The sequence below is a fragment of the Molothrus ater genome, chromosome 4, assembly GCF_012460135.2.
Source record: "Molothrus ater isolate BHLD 08-10-18 breed brown headed cowbird chromosome 4, BPBGC_Mater_1.1, whole genome shotgun sequence".
NCBI lineage: Eukaryota > Metazoa > Chordata > Aves > Passeriformes > Icteridae > Molothrus > Molothrus ater.
This window is the reverse complement of record NC_050481.2, coordinates 38,982,116-39,006,776: the sequence shown is the minus strand read 5'-3', so window position 1 is coordinate 39,006,776 and position 24,661 is coordinate 38,982,116. Positions and strand designations below refer to the sequence as shown.

Sequence of the window (24,661 nt, the reverse complement as noted above, 5' to 3'; positions counted from 1 at the left end):
ATAGTGTATTTTCCTCCTCTGTCCAACTAAGAATATTATCCATTTTGCAAAGTGCTCAAGATTACTCATTGAAGGGTATAGTTAAGTCCCAATTTACCACAACCATATTTCTTAATAGCTGTCAAATTATGTTTACTCGGGCTTTGGAATGGAGGCATTGCCCTGAAAGTCATTCTAGAGTTCTATGCATAAAACTTTGGTAGACAGTGTTTGTATTAATATATAAAAACCCACCCACCACTGAAAGCATATCCTCACAATGGGTATCTGAGAATAAATTCCTGTTTCATTCACAGTTTGCCACTAAAAAAAGAAAACAAATACTCATAATATGAAATAAAAACTGAAAAGAAAGAACATTTAAGTTATACTCAACTTTACAGCACCATTTTTGGAAGCTCCCATACTTCAACATGAAACCTTAAAACCATCAATTTTAAAGATGACTCTTGCTTTGATCCTGAGATTAGCTCAGTTGGTCAGCGCATGGTGCTAATAATGCCTCAGGCTATGTGGAGTCAAACCTTGTACAGGACATTCACTTGAGTTGGACTCTGTGGGTCCCTTCCAACCCAGAATAGCCTGTAATCAAGTATAATTTGCACTTCACAAAATACACTAGGGAAACCAGAAATACAAGTACCTAGTCTTGCGTCTTTCAGCCAAAATAAAACAGTTTCTATTCCAAAAACATAGAAGGGATACAGACATCTTTCCAACTTTTAATGGACTGAAAATAGCTAGACCTGTCACATAAAAGTATGAACCGTCTCCTTCTTCTGCCAATACACTGTTATGCATAATATATGAATTTTGGTCAAAATTAGTCAAGCAGAATGCAGCTGGTATTTAATTATTATAAATGAGAAATAAATAAATTTAGTTGGTGTGAAAAAAAAGTTCAGTGATTTTACAATTTTTATGACTACCATTGCTAAAGCACATAAATGATAGCAATGGAGGTCCCACAAAAAAATACATATGGAGGTGTGTGTGTGTATACATGCACATGTATGGGTGTATGCACGTGCATTTTATGCCTTCTTATCATTTTATAGTATTTAGATGTGTTGTTCCTGTTTCACTCTAGGGGTATTCAAGACAAGTACACAAAGATAATGAAAATGACTGTGAGAAGCCTGCAGAAATCAGTCTCTGTGATTTCCACTGGCCATTCAGGAGGTCTCATAACTGTACAATTCCCCATTTGCTGCTATTCTTCTTACATCCCTATCCCTGAAATTAGAATAAAATGAACCACGAAAAGAAAAAAGATTAAACTGCAAAGAAACCGTGGTTATGCACAGAGAAAGGAAAGTGTAAAAAAATTACATCAGAGACCAGATTTAATTCCAGGGCATTATCCTTGAAAGAAAGGAAAAAAGAAAAAAAAAAGGGGGGGAGGGGGGAGGGTCATTCATGGGGATATTATGTTGTTAAAGCTGAAAGTATATCTCATGTCTCAGAATTGCTAGGGAGAAACGGAGAAAATGAAGCTCTTCACATCTCCAAAATCTGGACATCACTGCCTACAACGATGTGGCACTCAAGAGAAAATATAAATCTAGATTTTAATAGCATTTTCCATAGAACATTTCTAAAGAATGCTAAACGCACGGCTTTACCACACATAATATTTGCTGCAAAAAATCCTCTTTATAGGATTTAGTCAGTCATCACTATTACCTCCTTTGTATAAAAATTCTGAAGTAAAAGTCTTCACCATTTAGTAACTAACATTGCACTGTACATTTCATCACTACCTGAGAAAAACTAGGCAGCTAATGTTTCACTCAATTTGATATTTGAAAAATTTCTCAGCCTGACATGTTACACAGGTATGTATCACTTCAGACAGAAAACACAACACTGCATTACAGCTGTAATGTTGTCTGCAACACAAGCAGAAATAAATTTAGCGAAAACAGCAGAGAAAGCATACTGTCCTTTAGATCAAGCATAATAAATCATAGCCAAAGAAGAGCATTTTCTATGTACTGATTTTCATGGTATTATTTAAATATTTTCATGCTACATTGATATAAAAACTACTCTGCTGCAACATAAAAGTTGCCTTTTCCCAATAGTTCATTAGTAACAGAGAACCCCAACAGTTTCAGAATATTAATTCCTAAACTCTACCGAAATAAATGACCTTATTTTTATTCTTATTTTTACCCATCTTTTTGCGTATGACTTGTATGTAAAGTGGAGTGGTGCGGTGAATACAGAAAGAGCACAGGTTAAAAGGCAACTAATTGTAATGAACCCAAAACACCACTCACTCTGTCCCACTCAGATTTCCAGAATGTTGTGTTATCCCCATGCTTTCACACCACCATGAATGTATGCATGCACCTGAAGTGCTGAAGGTCTTTTGCAAAGATATATGTCCATCCTACTCCTGGCCAGGAGACAACAGTCAAAAAGGTGTGTTCTCAAGCTATAGCTCCATAACCAGGAATACTTGAGCTGTGCACTGCAATACAGATCTGGTGGGTATTAGACATGGTAACACAACCACATTTTCCCCTCAAATTAGATGGCGCAGACAATATAGCCTCTGTGATAGCTTTATGCTCTGCACTGGTTACATGACAGCCATAGTAGAACAGATAATAGTCAATCTGGCATAAAGCCTGACAATAATGTTGACTTGTCAAAATTCCCAGAAAACTGTTGAGGTAGCAGAATATGTTTGTACCAGATCATTGATTACCATCATGTAGTGGCAACCTTCTTGATTAGAAGCGGGAGCCCTAAAGCCAGATTCAGTCTAATGTTGAACTGTGGCCTTGGAATAGCTTATCCCACCCACCTGGAGGACAGGGCTGAGCTGTGCCTTGCTCATGTGAGCCATTTTTTCCTGCCTCTCATCCGCCGAGACCTAATCTCACAGAAAGTCAAGGCTTAAATACAAGCAATAACTTACTTCTTGTGGCTCCTAATTTGTGCTAACAGAAAGCAAGTTGCAGGTAATTTCATAGGTAAAAAGTATACAGAAATGTTTTACAGCTTAGTTTTCCTGAGCAATATATCTAATTTACCCTGATAATTTAACTGTGCAGAAACTGAGGCTAACAAAGCAGTAAACAAATGATCATTTATTACACCTCAAGAAGCAGTTTCTTTCCCCTACACTAAATACTGGAGTGCTTCATCAAAAAGGAAAATAATCCTTCCTTTTTGAATGTCACAGACCTTACAGCTAGCCCTGAGAATTCCACAGATTCCCATATAAAGTTGTGAATAAGCTTATCTTGCATGCACTAGAAAGAAATGCTTATGCTTTATCACACTTCATTTCAAAAGTATTAATGCTCTCAAAAGGCAGGAGCAGAGATCTCTTGAGTAATTTGATTATATTTCAGGTAGTACATGTGGGCTTTAAATCAGTACCAAAATAGAGACTAAACCAAGTCTCAGCCATCCCAAGGCCCTAGTTCAGTCTATGGTTCTTAAAATGAACCATAATTCACCTGAGAACCATAGATTAAGGGAAGAATGAGTAATATCACAATGAGAAACTAAATTTGGTCTTTTCTAGGTGTAAAATTATGTTTCTCTTTTTTGGGGAGTGAAGATTTGCATCAAAACAAGATTACACTAGCCCAAATAGAGGATATAAATATTAAATTTAGAATAGGCACATTTTTTGCACATACATGGTGGGGGAACCCTGGCACAAAGCAACCATAAAGGAAGAGCATTTTCTTAATACAATAAATTTTCCACATTAAAAAAAAATATGGAAATGATCTCGATTTGCAATCTGACCAATTTTTTTCTAAACACACTCGTAGGCTCCTATTTAACTTGATGCTACATACTAATACCTGTTCTGGTGTCTGAAACAGTCCCCAAAATCACATTTACCTTGTGAGTAATTACTAGTATCCCCTGTGATGCTAACACCGTGCAAGTTCCCAGAATAATTAATTCAATTCCCCCTGAGGCAAATTCCCTGCCTGCTATTGTATTCAAAAAATTACCTTTCCTTGCATTTTGAGAATTGCAGGTTGTATTTCCATGCAGCACATTTGACAAACAACCCTCTTGGGAACATCCCCAATCTCCCTAAAAGAGCAGACTCCATATAAGAAAGTAGGGAAAAGGGAGTTTCATAACCAAAAACACCAGACAGAGGTTGAAGCTTCATTGAAAACCTTATATTGCCTCAAACTTACCAGAGTTGAAAGGAAGAAGATAGTAGTGGTGTTTTACAGAGCCAAACAAACACAGAGTGGAAGTGATTTGCCCAACACAAGACTAATAGCAAAGCACAAGAACCAAATCTAACACCATTAGTTTCACAGCATAACAAGAGCTGTTACGCTAGTTCAAACTTATCAGACATTTCTGACCAAATGTATTCTGCAATTCACTTTTCTGTCCAACAGAAACCTCTCTCAGGCACATCCACAACATCTACTACCACGGACTAAATGCTGCAACTCATTAGGCTATTACTGGTTGATCATCTATCTGCATCCACAGTGGTGCATAGAGATCCAAGCCTCTAAAACCTGATTACTATTATATACTTATCTTTAAGGTGAATCAATATTTATTCTATTTGGCTAGGGAAAGTGAAGAATTGGGGAGGAGGAAAAAAAAAAAGAAAAAGCCTTCACACAACTGCATTTGAAATACTGCAAACACCAAGCCTAGCAGTTACAAGAATGACAGTTTTGGGAAATAATGTTGTATGTCTAGATTACCCCACATTAGGTAGAAATACTCACTACCACAGACATTGAGGCAGACCTCTGTTCAGCATAACTTCAGATAACTCCAATTAATTTTTTTTTTTCCATTTCATTAAGACTTCTCCCTGCCCCCACTCCTCCTGTTGATGATACATAATACAGAAGAGTTTTATATTGTTACAGCAATAAAGTGACTCCTATTCTCTGATTAGCAGAAGTCTGAAGCAACTTGCATGAACAAGTACACATCACCAGCAACCCTATATTAAAATATTTTCCATGCTTGTGTCACTTCACTCAAATTCTTTACTTTTAGACTCGCTCTTCACATTGAGAAAACCCTTAAATATAAAAGCTGCTTTGCAGAAAGGCACAAAAGCTCTACGATGGAAAGAGCTCCATTCAGCTCAATGACTGAGGCTATTTTACCTACATACTTAAAGACTTGTCTGCATTATTAACTATTTAGTTCCTCATAAAAAAAAAAAATCAATGAGGTACTTTCAAGTTTTATTGTGCAAAAATTTATGCTTTTACATATTGCAATAATATTAAGAACTATATCCATGTAGATTAACGACTAATGAAATTATGAACAACTGAATATATGAAAGCTATGAAAATGCTCTTTAACAGATGTTTCTACAAAACTTATTCTACAGAAAAAGAAAATCAGCCTAACACATTTTCTGCACAGCTAAGTTCCAAAAATTAGGTCTTATTGTTCCCTTAATTTTGAAAAGTAATGAGCCTTGTTTGATAAGGCAGAGTCTGTGTCTTTTTTAACAATCTGCATGTGAATCACTTAAAAATATTCAGCTTCATTTAACTTGACAGCTCAATAATTTAGATGCCGACTGTTCTCACTTGAAGTACTTGGAATTTAGTAACACCTCCATGGTCCTACTTACCTGTGCTTCAACGAGCTTAACACAAAACATATTTTAGTCAAATTTAGTGATATCAGTTTTTAAGTGCATTTAGATTTCAAGGAAGTGATCTGAAGATATATACCATTTATTCAGTGAATCACATAAGGAGAGCCTTTCCATGAAGAGAATTCCTAAGTTTACCTTGGCTTGCAAAGCATCACAAATTCTAAGATATAATATGGTCCTGCAAGCTTTGCATATATTTTCAAAAATAATCCTAACTTGTGTAATAATTTATTTCTAGTATGTTGAGTCTGCTTTGGTGTCAGAGGGGAGAACCTCTGAAAATACCAATCACTGGATATGCAATACTGAATTTTTTCATATCCCATGGTTTTTTCTGTGCAATTTTTGTAACAGGGAAGATTATCCATCTGTAATTCCCAGAAGGTTCTCAAGCAACAGGGCTGCTGCATAGCTGAAAGATTTAACTGAAAGAGGAAACCTCTGAGTTGGGTTGAGATATCCACCATAAGTCTTGGAATAATATCCCCCAAGTAGTGATCTGTAGCGGTATAATTTGAAGTCCCCTCAGGAGTAAAAAGTGAACTGGAGAAACCAGAGACTTCAGTGACTTCTGAGCTGTGGTGGGTGGAAGATCAATGGTAGAGCTGCTACACAGTGAGACAGACTAAATAAAACTTTATAATTGTTTTTCCTCTTTTTTTTTTTCAATATAATCTGCCATATCCATCTCTATCCATTAGGCAGCTGTGGTGAGAGAAAATAATTGATTTGTTGGAACAGAAAGCCAGTCTCTGCTAGAAAAACTATGATTCTTTACATAGCTCCTTTACATAAATTATTCTGTGAAATTGCTCTGATATAATGCTTTTCCAGTTCAGGGGAAAAGGGAGGGGTTTTTGCCAGTTCCTTCTCTATCCCTTCCAGCCTTCAGAAAAAACTAGCAGAACCCTATAATTAGCACTTCCCCTCCTATCCTACCTACAGGTCACATTTTTTCAGGGTTTACTGTACATAAAAAAGAAGACAGAATGAATGCAAGAAAGAGAAAACTAAGATACTGTATAAGGTATAAATTCAAATACCTTTTTATTTTGTCATGCAAGCTTAGAATCTTTTGAGACAATAAAAAATAAAATTGAAATCTTGTATCTGAAACAAGCCAGAAATAGGAAGGAAAAGTCTAATTAATCTATACTTCTAAATCTTTCCATAGAAAGGATCACTTCAGCACTAGAATGATGAAGAGCAATACAACTCCTTGGGGAGTTTTTGTGAAATAATTTAAAACTGCGACAGCAATTATTTATGAACATGTGCCTCATTGCTCCTGGAATCATTTCTACTGGTATATAGAGTTAACCTTAGATTCCCAGAATACTTAACTGATATAGAAAAAAACCTCCACTCCCATGAGAAAGAGCACTGCACTATATTATACCACTTAGTTTTCTCATCTAAATGTAGTCTTGAATTGTTCTGGAAAGCATTTCTTCATGCCTGCTTGAATATGCTGCATTGCAAGACATGCTTCAAAGTATAGTCAAGTGAAATGATTGTTCAAAATCCTTGAATGTGTCAAACAACATTACAAAAGGATGCAATTATTTAATCTTGTGTAATAAACATGAGCATGGGAGTGCACGAGCACAGAATACAGACAATTTTTGAAGCCTAAATATCAAGAAAAGTGTTTTCCTGATTTTAAAGGGAAAGACTCTAATTTAAACAGATGAGTAATCCAGAAGAAAGTATAATTAAAAAAAATTGAAGTACAAAACAACGGGAAGAAATTTATGTTGTATTTCTACTAGTAATCTTTATAATACTTGCCTTATGGTGTAATAGGTTAAAACATTTCTTTTGTTACAAGTACAGGTACCTGACTTGCAACTTGCAACCCACTGAATATTACCCACATATCCTATTATAGTTTCCTTCAGGTACTAGAACCCCAGGCAGCCTGGATATTTGAAATGATTTTGAAGAAAGTAGATCCATTTAAAAGAAACTAGATTCAGTCGCTATTTTGCTTCCAACTTTAAGGAAAAACTACATATAGAAAGGAGAAACAGAAAAACTTTTGTAGTTTCTCAGTTTTGAGTAAATTAGAAGGCTATACACCTGTAAGAGAAGGTAAATTTGTTGTGTTGGGGAATTATCCTTTGTTCATGTCTTCTACAAAAACCTAACTAGTTAAATCAAATGTAAATGCTGACATCTCTTTCATCATAAATCTCTGAATTAATCCACTAGACTTCACATAAGTCTGAATCTAGTGTTTTGGTAGTGCCCAATACAACAAATCTAGAGGCAGGGAGATATACCAAGGAACATTTGAGCAGAGGTTCAAGTCACATTTGAAGCCATTTAAGCACATTTTTGCTGGTTGAGCTTCCCTGATCATGTAAGCTGATGCTGTAACTCGTACTGGGCAACACCAGCTAAAAAAAATAAAATGAACATGACAAACAATTCACAGTTAAGAGACGGTAACTGCTAACAGGAGTGACTTCCCTCCCCCAGATTCTACTGTTATCTTGATCTGTATAAAGCCACAGCCCTACCAATGTGCCATAAAGGCACATTGTTTACCGTAAGGACCAAAAAACAGATTGCTCTATAAATCATTTGAAAGTTATACATGCCCACTTAAAGCATCAAAAACATATTCACAATATTTTCTCGACAACTTTGAAAAAGCTCTTCATTTTCTCTATTGTAAACATCACCCTCCTCATAAATAGGCTTTAGATGAGGATGTACAAATGATAAATTTTCCTCTTCAGCACATCCATTGACCAGTAAGATATATTAAACAAAAAAAGCTCCACTGGATGTGTAATGGAACTTGTAGGAGTTCAAATACCCATATATTACTTTTCACTTTGTCTGAAAGTGACAGATTTAATTCTACAGTATGTGGGGTATGTTTGTTTGGAAATTTTTTTCCAGTAAGCCTTTATATCTTTTAAACTGGATGAAAAATTTCAAGTTAACATTTCATTCAGCATAAAATCAGAAGACTGTCACAATGAGACATTTTCTCAATATTTGCAAGAGAAAATCCAGCTCTTTGTTAATCTGTTTCCTTCCCTGTAAACTGTAGCAGCATAGGATAAAATCACTGTTTGACAGGGACCTCATATTTCAGTGGGCTTCATATTTAGCTTAGCTTGTTATACAAAGAACCTAGGGTATATTTTTTGTTTTTAATTGTATCAGTGGAAGGTGGTTAAACTTGGACATTACAACTGATCACCATCCTCAGAGAGCAAATAAATCCTTTGTAAAGAAATCTTTCCAGTTTAATGTTTTAAGCAGGGAAACTGTTAACAGTGCCTCCAATTATCAGCTTTTCACATAAATCCTACACAGAATTCCGTTCTTGGGGTGAAAATCCTACCTTCAGCACTATCTTTGTCTCCTGAGAACTTTTCCCCTCTACTTGACAATTAACTTTTCCCTCCCTAAAGCTACTTTATGTTCTTGGTAACTCCTGTTCTTTTGCACTGGGAAAAAAACCAACAACTTGATGTTTAGCAAAAACTGCTCTTTCTCTACATCTGTTTCAGAAGACTGTCAGTATTTTGTACTTTGCTTTTCTAATAGTTGTCTTAAGACAAAATTCTTAGCTCTAAAACCAAAATGCAAAGAAACAAACAAGCATTTAGAGATTATGTATATTAATAAATAATGTATTTTAAAGCTAACCCAACATCTAGTGTAGCCTCTGAAGAAGTTTTCAGGTAAATTATAAATCATTATTAAACTAAACACTGTTGCAGTGTAGCCCTAAACACTGTATTAACTGTTAGAGAAGGTAGACTGCCAGGTGCAAAACACTGTCAATTTAAGAACATACCAGTAATTAAGGAATATTCAAGAAATAATTTTTAGTTTGCTAAAAACTTTAAGTTAATAATAATAATAATAATAATAACAAAAAATACTTCTTAATTTAGCTCAGCTAAAACTGTAATGTTTTTGGAAAATATGGGATGTGTTTGCTTTGCAATTTAAATTCACATGTAGATATTTACCTTAACTTTCATTGATATCTGCATGCACATGCTGTTGGTAAGCAGCATCTTATGAAAAACTCCATTACTTGTGGACAAAATCCAGTACTGCTCACCAGCTCAGTAATGCAAGGTCATTCTAATTACCTCCTCCAAACTTTATACTCCCCTCCGTGGCACTAGTAATCATGAGACACTTTGAAATGCTGATGCAGCATTATACTGGTTTATTGTGAAACATGCTATATTTAATGCTAATCATTGGAACTGCATATTGGATATTTGCTGAGTTTACCTTTAAAATGGCATACTATGAACAAGGAAGTCCCCCACACCTGAAGGCTTCATAAGCAGTCCTGTTACTAACACTGGAGAAAGTTACAAAAAGTTCCTTAAAAAGTCTCCCTATTGGGCTAGGCATCTATCAATAAATCAGTAGCTAGTGACTACTTGTTCTTCCTAGTGAAGGTAAGATCTTGGTGCAGCCTAAGTGCAGGCAAAGACTTCATACATTCCCTATCCATTTGACACATGCTAAAAGGTAAAATGCACTCCACCAGATTAATATCACAAAAATATTCCCAACTCCAAAAAAGGTTGAAAAAGTGTAGACTGTTTTACACACAACTACTGGGATGCTTTAGGGAAAGCATTGTCAGATGATCTGAAGAGATCAAAATCTCATAATCTAACTCAACATTGTGGCTAATAGCTGAGCATTAGAAATGACAACTAACACACTGTAGCATGATTCCCAAAATTGTCACTCTATAACAAAGGGCTTCCAGAAGGGAAGCAGCATTTCATATGCATTTTTACTACAGCAATCTAAAATAATGTTTAATTTTTTTTTCTTGTGGTAATAGTCATGTGCAGTGAATCAAAGGTCTGCCTTGCCCAACAAATTATATGCTCCCCCTCCTTGCAATTTGGCCTAAAGTAGATACCTGGCAAGTAGATATCAGAAAATATATATCATTCTTGCCTCAGTGCTTTCCCAACAGTCATTTTCATTTAGAGCCTTTTCTGATTTGGAAATGTTTTCTGGGTTTGAATTTTGTGTTAATTACCTCACAGCTCTTAGGGCAAAGTTTCTTTTATGCTAATCAGCACATGGTAATAGAAGCAGAAACTGATATTAATTTCAAATTTTACAGCTAATATTATGAATGCAATACATTTGTGTCCCATTCAATTTTGCAGCCAGCAGTGACTTTGTTGATACAACATGCAGCCCCTTTCCAAAACAGTGTCTTTTGAAAATTTCCAATGATTTATATGTTCCAGTCTTCATTTCTGTGGAGGGGAAGGGGAAGCTATTTTATGCAAAACCAGAATGAGCTGACTTGTAATACAAAATTGCTTTTATGTATAGAACTATGAGTAAGAACATCCAAAATATTATTTTATTTTTACTTACATACCTTATTTAGTAACCAGTGCTTTTTCCTCCTGCTATATCTCTACTGCAACTCTAAGTCACCAATTAAGATTTCTTTTATTTCTATAAATAAGCTCTTTAATAGCTTAATTCCATCCTATTTGAAGAAAAAAAAAAGCCTAATTATTATATTTCACTTCAGTATATTTGCCACAGATTTCCCTATGACAGAACATCACATTTTCCTTAATTAGGAAAAAGTTCCCTTGTTAGTAAAGTGACTGACTGCACAGCTTCAGCCAAGACCTAGACACAGACACCCTCAGAGGCACACTTAAACTTCAAGCCTGAGCATCATCTTTTATGTGACCAGAAGGGCAGCTGTAATAACCAAAGCTTATTTGCTTGCTGAAAGAGTAAATTGTCCTCTTACATAGAGCATTTGTCCCTAGCTACAGGGCAGGAAGCTAGCCCAAGTTACATGCAGGAAGCAGCTGCACCACTAGTTAAACATGTGTATCATAGAACATGAAAAGATACAGAAGTGTTTACATGGTGGACTACTGTGCCTGTAGAGTGGACCTCCTTTCAGTCAAATGAAAAGTGAAAAAGGCTTACAGAAGAACGAGATGTAAGGACAATTCTTCTCATTCACTCTTTATCTATTTGAAAGAAGTTCAGCTTTAAAGCAAAGAAGAAAAAATGGTTGACAAATCTGATTGAGTCTTCATGCCATAGATTGTCACCATGAAATCTAGAAGCACCTACACCAGAAATACTGTAAGTTAGCAATCTTACAAGAATTTATGTTGTGAATGATCTGTAAACATACAGAAGTATTTTATCTCAGTATATAGAAAGATATTATCTCACTTTCTGCAACTATAATATGCCTTATTTAACTACCTCTACATGGACAGATAGGTACACACAAGTATGTTTTATACATGCCAGATTAGTCTTCAATGTTTGATTTACTTTTCTAGAGTTAGCTGGACAAAGTACAAGAGAATTGGCTAAAAATTTTATTCCCATTAGAACATAAACTCAGTTCTCCAAAGACTGCTAACACTTTGCTCTCTATCCCATTAAAGTTGCAGCAAATGAGCAGCTTTTTGAAGGAAACTATGCCAGCAGCTAAAATAATCAAGGTCTACATGAAAGCAATAAACCAGAGGAGAATAAGAAGGAAAGATATTACTACAATTCTGATATTTAGACCAACTGATCTTCTAAGAGTATCTTTTATGCTTGTATTTTCTTTGATCTACCAACAAGCTTTTTTGTTTGTTCTTCCAGCTTAATGTGCTCTGTGCTAGATGAAGAGCTTTTACTTATGACTCATTTGTGGAAGCAACCCTTGAAAGCATGTTTCCCAGACAGTCATCATCATTTTGATTACATGCCAACAATGCTTCTTTATGCAAAAAAGGACTAAACTCCCCAAATCCACAAGTATCACACACTTATCTCAAAGCTCATCTGGTTGCATAGCATGACAGACTATTTCAGTTACTGCTTTACAAAACTCTCACCTATGTGAATTAGAGTATACCAATTACTTTATATCTGAAAGGAAAAAAAAAAGGGGGACTCAAAAATACTTAATTTACTATAATTGAGGAAGTTTTTATTTAAATAGAGCAGCATTTTAATTAAGGACTCAGGTTTCTGCACTCTGGGTCTATCTGTATCACCAGGCTTTTGAACTGTACAAGCACGATATACAGGTTATTCTGGAACACAGAAAAAAAGTATTCTGAAAATATCTAACAGATTATTCAATTTCCTAATAGTCCAGAGAAGTAAAGAAGCACATTCATGTCAATGCCATGACTTTTATATTAGCAGCCCTTCATCCTTGAAATAATCTTTGCAATTTCTTATTGGTAAATAAATCAGTACTTTTAAAAAACCAACCAAATAAAATCTCACAAAAGTTATTTCCCCATCCTCAGGATGAGCAAACCAAACAAAGAAACTAAACCTTGACAAACTGAACTGAGAAGTAGACATATCTAAAAAACCCAAAAAAACAACAACAAAAAAACCCCCAAAAAACCAAAAAAACAACAGCGATTAGAATCACCAGAATGGACAAAACTTCAAACACAGAAGACGCAAGATAAAATAAAAAATATTATTTAAATAATATTACTAACATATTGCAGTAATGATAAATTATATCCTTTCAAATTATTTATCTATCCAAATTCTGAATGTTTGTTTCCCTTTCCAGGGAATATAGGTATTTTTCTTATTAAAGTTTTTCTTCTTTTTAGGTGTTTTACTGCTCAAACTTCCAAGAAGGCACCTAAATCACTGATTTTTAGAGACATTAGATTAAATTATAGTCCACCACTCTCCCTTCATATTTAAATATAAGGCTACTATTTCAATCAAAACCAGCTATTTAGTTTTGTGCAAATTATTGCAAATGCAATATCCTATCTAGTAATAAACCTTCTCCAGTGAAACAATGAGTATGCATAAGAACAGTCATCTATAGAGATGCCTGCTGTTCTTCATCTCCTTCAAGCCATAGGGTATTTCTACAAAGGCAAGAAATATAGCCGGACACAGAGAACATAAATAAAAGTTACCCCTAATTAGTGGAGCAATTCTCAAAAGGGCTTTTTAAACAACATGTGTTAGAATAGCTGAGCTTTCAGGATAAAGTACACATGGGCCTCTAGGTGTCATCAGAATTGGTAAAGAAGTAGACAGAATAGCTTCACTATTTATTCACCATTTATTATTTTGCACTATGTGTTGGACATTGGAATATATTCCTGAAAAGCCACCGAAAATATTACTGCATAATGGGATTTTTTAAAAAAATTACTTCTTTACTGATGGCAAAACAAACATTTTCATATTATATTTAGGATAGTAATGGAATCCTCCCTTTTTCTGCAATTGAGAGAACTTCAAGTGATTAAGCAGAAAATAGATCTTTCTTTGCAAGATCAAATACTGTCTCTTAAGCAACTACTGTGAAGGTATAAAATTAATTTGGCCCTCTGCTGGAAAAAAACATCGTCTCTACTTCTAGCTGACACTACCTTCTTTGACATTTCTTCACTGCTTAGTTGAGAAGCAAATGATGTGTGTTGGCTCAATATTATCACAGCATGTGGGGACAAACAGATTGACCAGTTAAAAATAAAAGCAGATATCAAGGAAAAGTAAAACCCAAACAAAACAGTTTGCCACAAAACCTTAAAATGAAAGCCTAATACTTCCTATTCATTTGTCTAGAAATCAAATTCCAAATTTTCTTTCGAAGACACTTTACTGTTCCTCCACCCCCAGTCTCATTTCAATTAAAAAAAACCAAAGCTGAGCACCCTCAGCATATTTCAAAACATAGCACCACGTGATGCAGAGGAACCATTTTCCTCCACAGAGAAGACTGTAATCAGAAAGAAATTTAAACATTTTTGTGATTATCAGGAAAGATGCAGTTTGCATTTATGTAAATATTTATACAGAATCCTTCAAAAGTACTCTGATGCTTTCAAATGTAACAGACCACTAGCAGTTAATAAAAAGCTCTAAAGATCAAGCCCTATAAAAAGAAACTGACCAAGAAAAAGTTATAAAGCATTTCCTAAAATGCTGCATCCTACCCAGCCCATGATCTTCATATTACAAATTAAAGCTGATTCTCCCTTCAAGGTCACCAACTCTCCCCCTTAAAAGAATAGTGAAGAAATGATTCAACATTTGTGTCAACTTCTACGCACACCAAAATGACTGGAGTTTTAAGAATACTCAGCATATCTCTTTCTTAAAGGATTTAATCCAATCTCAATTCATTGTACCACAGCTCAAAGAGGTGCAAGATTGTGTAATTGTTTTTGATAACTCACAAGTAGAGATGAATTTAGGAAAAGTGGTAGGAACTTAATACTACATTCAAAAACAAATAACCAAAACTAGTCTTAACACAGCTTTGTAAGGACACTGATTGTTACAGACCCCTCGAAAAACTACAGGGCTTACTCTTCTGATCTTGATCAGACATTGCCCCAGGTGATGATATCCTGAGGTCATAAAAGCCCTCCAGCAGCAGCAGCACACTCTGCTTCTGAGTGCAAGACTGCCTGTCTCCCTCCAACAATCCTTATTCAGTATCTAATGAAAACTGAAGGCAAACTGGAAGCTAATAAAAGATATAACCTTCCTAAATCAATCCCTTGGTAATAAACACAGCAACTGACATAAATTTACTTTTATATTCAATTTTACAGCAGGTATGTGTTCAAAATTCATTTACAAAGGACATAAAGCCTTAATGTGGACAGCAATTTCCAATTGCATTGTTTTCCACGGAGACTGTTAAAAGTGTTAAGAAGAGCAGTGTCTTTATGAAAGACAATGAAGTCTTTTTTAAAATTATTGTTGTTGGCATACAGTCACCTATTTTTAACCCTGGCTGCAAAATCCCAACACAATAACCTAAAAATAGCCTATCATGAACTACTTTTGTACCTTTGTTCAGTCTTTCAGAATATTGACTTGTTCTCCATCTAAAGATTAATTTTCTGCTTTTCTTGTCTCCTGTTATCCATTAAAATATAATAAAACTCTCCTCAAAGTATAGTAACTCTTCCAACTTAATTTTCTAATAATTTTTAAAATTTCAAAAAATTGTTTCATAAACACGATTATGCCCATTCATGGAAAACACTGGGAACTACAGCCAACTGAAAAAGAAGTCTTTACTCTGATTGGGTTTTCTCTCTTGTGAAAGACAACTAAATGTTCTGAGCAAGAGCCATCTGATCCACTGAGAGAACCTACTTGCATATTTCAGCACTGGCAATACAGTGGGTAGTCATAATAGCTTCCTGGAGCACATTTAAAGTAAACATCAAGCACTTAAAAAGAAAACTTCTTCATTAAAAAGAAATTATAACACCTAACTACTTACTGTTACTTCCTGGCAGTAGAATCTATGTTCTCAGTGAAAGCATGAAGCTGTAGCTTGAAGTTATTGCCTGTTAAGAAGTCAAAACAACATAAATATATTAATTCAATATAGAATAAACTTTGAATTGCAAAAGCTAATAATAATCTTTTCTTATACTATAAATAAGAAATATACCCACAATAAGGTCTATGTCTCTCCTCCCTCCTCTCCCCACACAAACTAAGAACCACAAACTTAGGACAAGTGGAATTTATGTCCTTATAGAGACACTGTCACAGAATGAGCTAACAAATTCTGCCTTGGGACCACAGAAAAAAATTCAGAACACGCACAAACAAAAACCTAATGGAAAAATAAGCTCTAATATGTTCTAATACTCCAGCAGCAGACAAAAATTACTGCAATGTGGACACTTTCACTTATAACTGGCAAAATAAATAGAACCAGATACTAAAGACAGGCATTAGATATAATTCTGCTGACTTAATACATTGAAACCAAGATAATGGTATCTCCAGATTATCACTTATTCCTCTGGATTTATCAAATGGATCAGACCCGAGAAAAAATTAGATCCGATCACATTGCCAATGCTCATTCTCATATATCAGTTACAGCAAGTGATTAAATAGGAAAAGAGGAAAAATAGGAAAAAAAGTTCCTACATGGATATATTCTAATTTTGACATAAAAAACATAAAAAAGGAGTTTAGATTAGAATAAACAGAAAGCCAAATCAAAAAGCATTTTTCATATGATTTGTTCCATCTTACAGGTAATCCTACTTGTATTTTCTTTTCCATATATAGAAACTTCAGTTTCTAGCAAATGAAATAAAAAACATCAATTGTATTACATATTGACCATGTCAGGTCTTTACGATTCATGAAAATAGTTAAGTCCAGAGATGCTTTCTAAATTAGAAGTTATCTCTCAATTCTTTATGTGACACCTCACATGCTACAGTGGAATGAATAAAACATGTCCACATGCCCTTAGCTATGGAGATCCTATAACTGTAGAAGCAATATAAAGGTAAAAAGTTGTCACTCCAGATTATAATGCTACTCCAAAGTAAACATGTATTTTCACTCATAAAAACACCTTAGTTTCAACTAGTGCTCTGTTTTCCTCCTTCTCCATAGGCAAATTCTATGATTAAGTAGAATTTTGTTTTGTTTTAAATCCTACCAGCATTTTACACATTTCATATTACATAAAAGCTGAGACTTAATACTAAAGATGAGACACATATCCTGCAACATAAACCTTATCTGCAGGTTTATTGAGAAAGTTTCATTTCAGGAATCTGCACGTTTCATTTTATATGGCCTCCAGATAAAAATGGGGAAAAAGTAGATTATAGTAGGAGACTTTGGGTAAAGACAGCAAACAAGTTTAGAGCAGCAGAAGTTTGGGTAAGTGTTGGCAAAGTTGCATGATAAGATTAAATAAAAGTCATAAATTGCTCAACAGTGAAGCGATGACATAAAACCCTTCTACTTTCTTATATTTTTCACTACAAGAAAAGCTAGAAACAAATTCCGAAGTGAAAACACATTTTGAGCATTTGAAATGCTAATATTATACACAAGTAGTCTTCTTAAACACAGGAGACATGATATCATTTTTTTGTACACATTGAAAAACATATAATAGGTAACAAGTCACATCATATGTGTTTTTTTCCAATATTACTCAGTAGTATTCATTCACATCATAAAACTTGGACAATTTAGGGATTTTATTACTTCTAGATTTGTTAGGTCATTTAAAATAGGGGATTTTCTGGAACATGTTGGTATGCCAGAATGCAAAATAAACAGTTTCTGTCTCAAAGCTTAGTGGTTCTCTTTGTTTGCTTTTAATATTCTCACTTAAAAGAGTTAACTACTGTTGTGAGTCAAGAACCAGATTTAATTCAATGTGTGAGTTAAGAAAGGATTGCCTCAGTTCTCCATGTTATTAGCAATACCTGCAACAGAATTCTTTGTTTTCTCTAATTTCCTACTTCTATTGTTAAAAATATTAATTAAAATTATAAATTATATATATATATCACCCTTGAGACTGTCCCCATGTGGAAGAATGTCAGAGATCAGACAGCTACAGAAGCTAAACTAAGTAGCAATGCAGACCTTTTAGCCCTGGTACAGTGAAAGCCAAGGGAGAGATAAACTCAAGGCAAGAACAGAAGTGAAGACATCATGTCTGGTCACTCTGACCTCTCTGACAAAGAAAGATGAAACAAAGACTTTACTAGCAAAAGAGATAACAAAGGACATCACTAGCATAAGAAGAACAATCAGAAGATTGTGTTTCTAAAGAGGACCAAAAAAAAAAGCATCAAATTAGAAAATTTTGTACGAACATAGTGACCTATTCAAGAGATAAGGTTGCAGTGAGAAGGAGGACTGCGACCCAGCAGAGCAGATTCTTACGCACTTCAAGCTGCAGGCAGAGAGAAGAGCTAAAACTTTGCTATAACAATAAGGGACCCTTTTTGCAAACCAGAATCTGACAAAAAGTGAAATACCAACACAACTGAGAAAATTAGGCCAGTAATGTTTGCTAGACAAAAAAAACCAAAAAAAATCACAGAACTGTGAGTACTGGAAAGATGTTTTGGTAGTGTTGATGTCATTTAAAAATATTACAGTAATTTCTTCACATTAAAGCAATTTTTTATTACAGGCTAAAATCCCAGTATTTTTTTTCCTAAATGAAAGAAACTTGAGATTAAAAGCTCCTGCAAGCAGCTGCAACTAGAGTACTAGATAACGAGCCTAGGCACAATTCCAAAACACAGGCACGAACAGATCGATCCTCAGTCTAGCATGCAGTACTGCAGGCCCATAGAGTTCCCCATGCCCACAGTTAGCCCCATGGTCAGTGTCAGTCCCCCAAGCTTGGGGGAGGCCCTCCCAGCTCAGAGTTCTCCCGTCTCCTCCCAAGTCTGAGCAGCAACAGCCTGTCCTGAGCCCCTGTGTGGTGCACTCCCCTCACATTCCCCCACCATGTTGCTGCTATCTCAGTCATAAAACTTGGTCTCTTTCCTCCAAAATAACAGAAAATAATGTTTCATCAAGTCAGAAAAGCAAACCAAACTATGGGAGATTACAGCATGAACTGTAAGAATTTAGTCTAATTTTTAAAGTCCATGTCCTACAAAATAATTGCTTTTCATAACTAATGACAACGGAACCTGCACAGAGACTGCGTGACTATTGGAGGTCTGCCTGCTTTGAAGAAAGAAGAGATCAGGTACCAGCAATTACTTATTATCATATCCAGTAGAGTAATGAGCTACATTTTATTCTTTTTGAACCGTTATATCACAAATTGCTCACATACCACATACTGTGGAATGCCAAGTGCAATATAAGACCTGCAATGTGCTGGTACAGATGCAGCAAGTAGCTATTTACTGGCAAGGCAAATGGAAATGATGCATTGCTCTAATAGACAGGTACATGAATTTGGTAAGAGACTGAAGCAATGTTTATTCTAATTAAATGGCCAGAATATTTCCAGGATAGAAACCAACATAAAAATATTATTTTTTATACAGTGAAAAGAATGAACATACCTATGAGATTTGGGCAGACTGAAGAGGAAAAATGAATGACACTCCTCACTGTCCCTTGCTCACAAAGGAAGAGTGGCCTCTTGGAGTTCAGAGGGGACTTTCAAAAGAACTTCATCCAGACTATATCAAAACTATTTATTGATTTTTACATTTTATTAGCCTTTTAAATAAGTTGCCCATTTGGAATCTAATTTAGAAGTATTCTCATTTTATATTAGTTTAACTGTCTTGGAATTAAACTAATCCCACAACAACCACATGAACAGAAGACTTTTCTCACCCATGGAAGATGTACATCATCAGATTAGAGCAGGTGAGCACATAGAGAAACGTGCTACCTGCCAAGTACACCTTCCACTTTAGCTTATATGCAGTAATGTTGCAGCATATGTCACAGTTGAGACAGCCACAATACACAGAGTGTCACCACACAAGTTCAGAAGGCTTTAAGCATTCCCCCATACAGAGTAACACCATACCACATCAGAGGGCTTCAGGCATCTGCCCATACACAGTAACACCACATCATGTCAGAAGGCTGCAAGTGTCTGCCCTTCTTGTCCTTCAGCCCAGCCTTTTATACCCTCACGTTGATGCACTGCACCTGTGTGCCCTCTGCTCCCTTTGGTGGTTGGTCAGTGCCCCTGGGCACTCCCTGGCTCATTGCTGTCAATGCTGCTCACCTGCTGCTCACAGCTGCAGCCCATTGCGGATGAGGCTCGGCCACAGCCCCACTCTCAATGACCACAAACTGCATACCTACATAGCAGTGCTACAAAACCCCTTGGTTTAGCTCCCTGTGCTAGGTAGATCCAGCACAAGAGAAAGTGGAACAGGAAGAAGTGAATGCCAGTGACTGGTAATTAAAAAGGGCCGACAGGGCTCAAGATACCAAAGTGGACACAGCATTCTGCTCTGACAAGTTTGAAACACACTGTAAAAGACAAGAATTACCACAGAACAATGTTTCTTTCTTCAAGTCTGCTGCTGGTGGGAGCTTGCTAGCCCAGTACCTTTTGACCAGCAACCGATTTAACACATGAGCATAACTTGCTATAAAAACTTACACACAAAATCATGCAGAATAAGTATAAGTACATCCAAATCAATTCAAAGTTGTTAATCAATGGTATATTAATTCACATTTAGTCTAAAGAGGTATTTAATACTTTTGGGAGATCACTTTCCATAACAATTGCATGAGCACACTTAAGAACAAAAGCAGAAAAAAAACCCACTTTGAGGAACATTCAGGGATGAACTATATCTTAAAAGCAGTAATAAAAGCAGATAAGAGTCATCGAAAGAGTTCTATAGAAATCAGTTTTTATATAGCAAATCATAAAGAGGTGAAACTTTTTTTATTATTCATAGGCAATTTATCACATTTATATCAGCAACAGTACATTCCTATGTGATAGGACACTGAAAGGAAAACCTCACTCTATTTCTGACTCAATACAAGCCTTGTACTTCAATCATATTTTGCATCTACTCATTTAATAAAGTCCCTCAGTCACAGTTCATTCACAAAAGCTCAGAGACAGGGACAGCAAGAACCTGAAATGACTGGGTAAACACTTGTGTATTTCTGAAAATGTACACATTGGTAAATGGGAACTGAAACTGAGAAAACAAATCCAAGTGAACTGGACAGAAAACCATACATTTTTGAAGCAAACCATTATCTAGAGAAAAAGGCTTGGAACAGCAAGCACATTCCTCATACAATAGAGCAAACTGCAGAGAAGTGCAGTCCTGAAGGTTATTGACTCCCAAGTCATATATTATAGCACAAAAATCTCAGTACAGTACTGTACCTGACCTAACAAATCCTGCACTTCAGGGACAAAGCTTATATTACTGCATGCCCATCACATCACTAAGGCAGATGTATTATCATTATGCACAATCATCCTAGTATGCTGCACTGCACAGAATCATCAAGATGCAGGAACCAGATGAAAGACACTAGCAGTGGCACACATACCCACACCACCCTCCACTGAGTGGTATCAATATTATCATCCTGTGTTGGGATGGTTTGTTTTTTTTTTTTTTTTTTGAGGTCTTCTGTTTGAGGTCTTTTCATTTTTTGGAGAGAGGACAGCTTGTCTTTGTTTGGTTGGGTTTTTTTAGAATATGGTACAAATAAAATCTAGAAGTCATCTATACCAGTAAATATATCATAACATACCACAACACAGTGCACCCCCTTCCTTTTTTACGCCCTCACTCTCCCCTAGACCACATCTACTGCGTATTCATACAGTGTTGAGAGTGCATGAACTACAGTAAGGACCAAGTTTATTGCTTGTGTTTTTCCTGGGGTTTAACCTTTTAGCCAGTACTCCATTACCAGAAGGAGAAATAATCTTCAGAAAACAATACTTCAAAGATTTTAAATGAAAAGAACCTGTTCAGTCCTAAAGTAAGGACCCATTAACGTGCCTGTGGTGGGTTGATACTAGCTGGATGCCAGGTGCACGCTAAAGCTGCTCTATCACTTCCTTCCTCAGCTAGACAGGAGAAAGAAAATAGAATGAAAATCTCACGGATAGATAAGGTCATGTATTGTCTCTCTCACTGCTTCCTCCTCAGGGGGAAGACTCCTCACACTCCTTCCTCCACTCCATTTTGGGGTCCCTCACATGGGAGACAATCCTCCATGAACTATTCCAACATGAATTCTCCCCACAGGCTGCATTTCTTCAGGAACTACTCCAGCATAGGTCTCTGCCATGGAGTACAGTCCTTCAGGAAGAAGGGTCCAACATAAATCCCCAGCATGTCACAGGGCCTGCCAACAGCCTGCTCCAGTGGGGGTTCCTTCAATAGGTGCAAAGGTTTGCCAAGAGCCTTCTCCAGCATGGTTTCCATGAGTAACAGACTATTTCAGGCATGCCCTCATCTCTCAGCAAATCTACCTTGGAGCTGATTAGCATTGGCTCTATCAGAGCCAATGGGGAAGATTCTGGCAGCTTCTCACAGATACCACCCCTAGAGCCCTCTCCCTTGCCTCACTTGTTTAAAAAAAAGAAAAAGCAGCCAGCCATTACTTTAAAAGAAAGTTTTAAAATATTGATGATTAAATAATACTTCTGGAAAGCAGAATGTTTCCACTGTATAGGTTAGAGATCTATAGTGTGCCATTTAAAATACATTTACAAGAAACAGTGATATGGTTAGCAACAATTAGAGGAAAATAGGAGTCAGAAGAAGAAAGTTCATATTTTAAAAGCATCAGAAAAGATCACAAGGAAATTTCTCTTTCGCTTCTATCTGACATTTACAGACGTGTTCCTATGCCTTTGGAAAGTTGATTTTTCTTTTTAAAGACAAGATTTCTTGCAGGAAGACTAATTGGTTTGACCCAGCTTTCTTTGCCTATTGTTATTAACAACTTCCAAAGTCACAGACATAACGATGAATTGGTATTTAATTTCATCACTTAAGCGGCCTTAAAAAAAATCCAGTTTATAGTTAGCTTTCTAATTCACACTGTCTCAGGTTTTTTCCCCACACTTCAGCCTTTCTCCCACCAGGCAATTATTTGTTGGCCAAGTGGCTTTTACCAGACTGAGACATTCACTTACTCTGAAGTTTCTGTATGAATACCCACAGTTGGAAATTCTGCCCACCAAAACCATCACTTCCTCTTAAAAATACTAGCTTCTTGCAAGCTTTCAAATATACTTCTTTTCTTAGGCTTGGCTGTGTCATAAACCAGTCTAACATTTCATACATAAGTTTCATACATTTCATACATAAATTTCAAGTGAGTCACAGGAGAAAGCATAGTATGGTAATTTGTTTCAGCAAGTACAACTGGTTTGTAATTAGGAGATCTTTAGAAGGGAACTGGCAAAGCATGTCACTCTTTTCACCTTAACAAACTCTCATTGAAAGATAGATAATAAGAGCAGAACGTGGTAAGACAAGAAGATGAGATGTGGGAACATGGGAGTAGAAGGGAAATTACATAGATGGAATCGGAAGGACAGGCAAAAGCAGAAATGAACAGTAATAAGAGAAAATGCTCAAGGAAAAAGACATCAAAATGTATAAACAACTAAAATACATAGGATAATGAAAGAATTAAGCAACAAGAGGAAAAAATGGGCTAGAGTAGGTTTCAGCAGGAAAGAAAGGTGTGAATGTTACAAGGGACAGCTTAACACAGTGCAAGAATAAAAGAAAACATGGTAACAATAGTACTTGAAGAATCAAGCAACACAGCAGCAAGGCTCCTCATGCTTCGTCTACTCATAAAGGCTCAGAGCTTGCTGATCTGGGAGAGGGGAGCTGTTCCATAGGGCACCCCAGCTGGGGAAGGATTCTCCTCACATCACTCATTCACAGCTATGTTTATTATTTTAAGAATACCCCACAGAGTAGCTCAGCACAAGTTGCAGAAACATTGACTTCAGCTTCTGTAACTCACTCAGCAGCCCATCTGCCCGTGCTGCTTCTCATTTACACTTACTTTGCTATTCCAAAAACATTTTTGGCTTAACACAACAAGCTTGCAAACAGTTACTACACTATGGCGGAAAGCACACCTTAAGAGCACCTTATCTTTCTCCCCACACTGACTTTCCCTCTTTGCCATGCCCAACATTTCAGTGCAAATCTCCATCATCTGCCTCAGACTGCACAAAGCCAAGAATGTGTTCAGAATGCTCCTGTCCTGAGCCATTGGCCTTACTCCTTGGCCTTAGTCACCAGCATATTTTTTTTTTGTCAAGATCTTCTGCAGTTTGTAAAAGCGATATCTTCCCCTCTGCCAGGACTATTAGGGGAGACCAGGAAAAATGAGGGAGGATGCAAACACCCCCTCTAAGATTCTCCAGAATTCGTATTACTCAGCTTAGTAAAGCACTTGGATTTATCAGCCAGACCCACACCTACCTATCTCCAGCATCACTGAGGTTCTCTTTGGTCTTCTGCTCCACATCTTGGAAGTACTTTGCTGCACACAGGACATCTTCTGCTAGGCCATGAGGTGTGTAGCCCTGGTGTTTTTAGCTAACTTTACAGGAGGGAGCATAAAGGCTTATTGAGGGTTTGGGTTTTTTTTCCCCATCGTCACAAATAGCTATTCTTGCTGTTCTTCAAGGAGCGG

At 36.3% G+C, this 24,661-nt stretch overlaps 1 long non-coding RNA gene across 1 annotated transcript in view; it reads right to left on the bottom strand.

Moving 5' to 3' along the window:
- Nucleotides 1-15,956: 15,956 nt before the first annotated feature.
- Nucleotides 15,957-24,661, bottom strand: part of LOC118685841 (uncharacterized) — a 318,808-nt gene continuing 310,103 nt past the window's right edge. The window contains exon 4 of the long non-coding RNA XR_008508299.1: nt 15,957-16,014. This is a non-coding gene — a long non-coding RNA (uncharacterized LOC118685841). The remainder of the gene's footprint in view (nt 16,015-24,661) is intronic.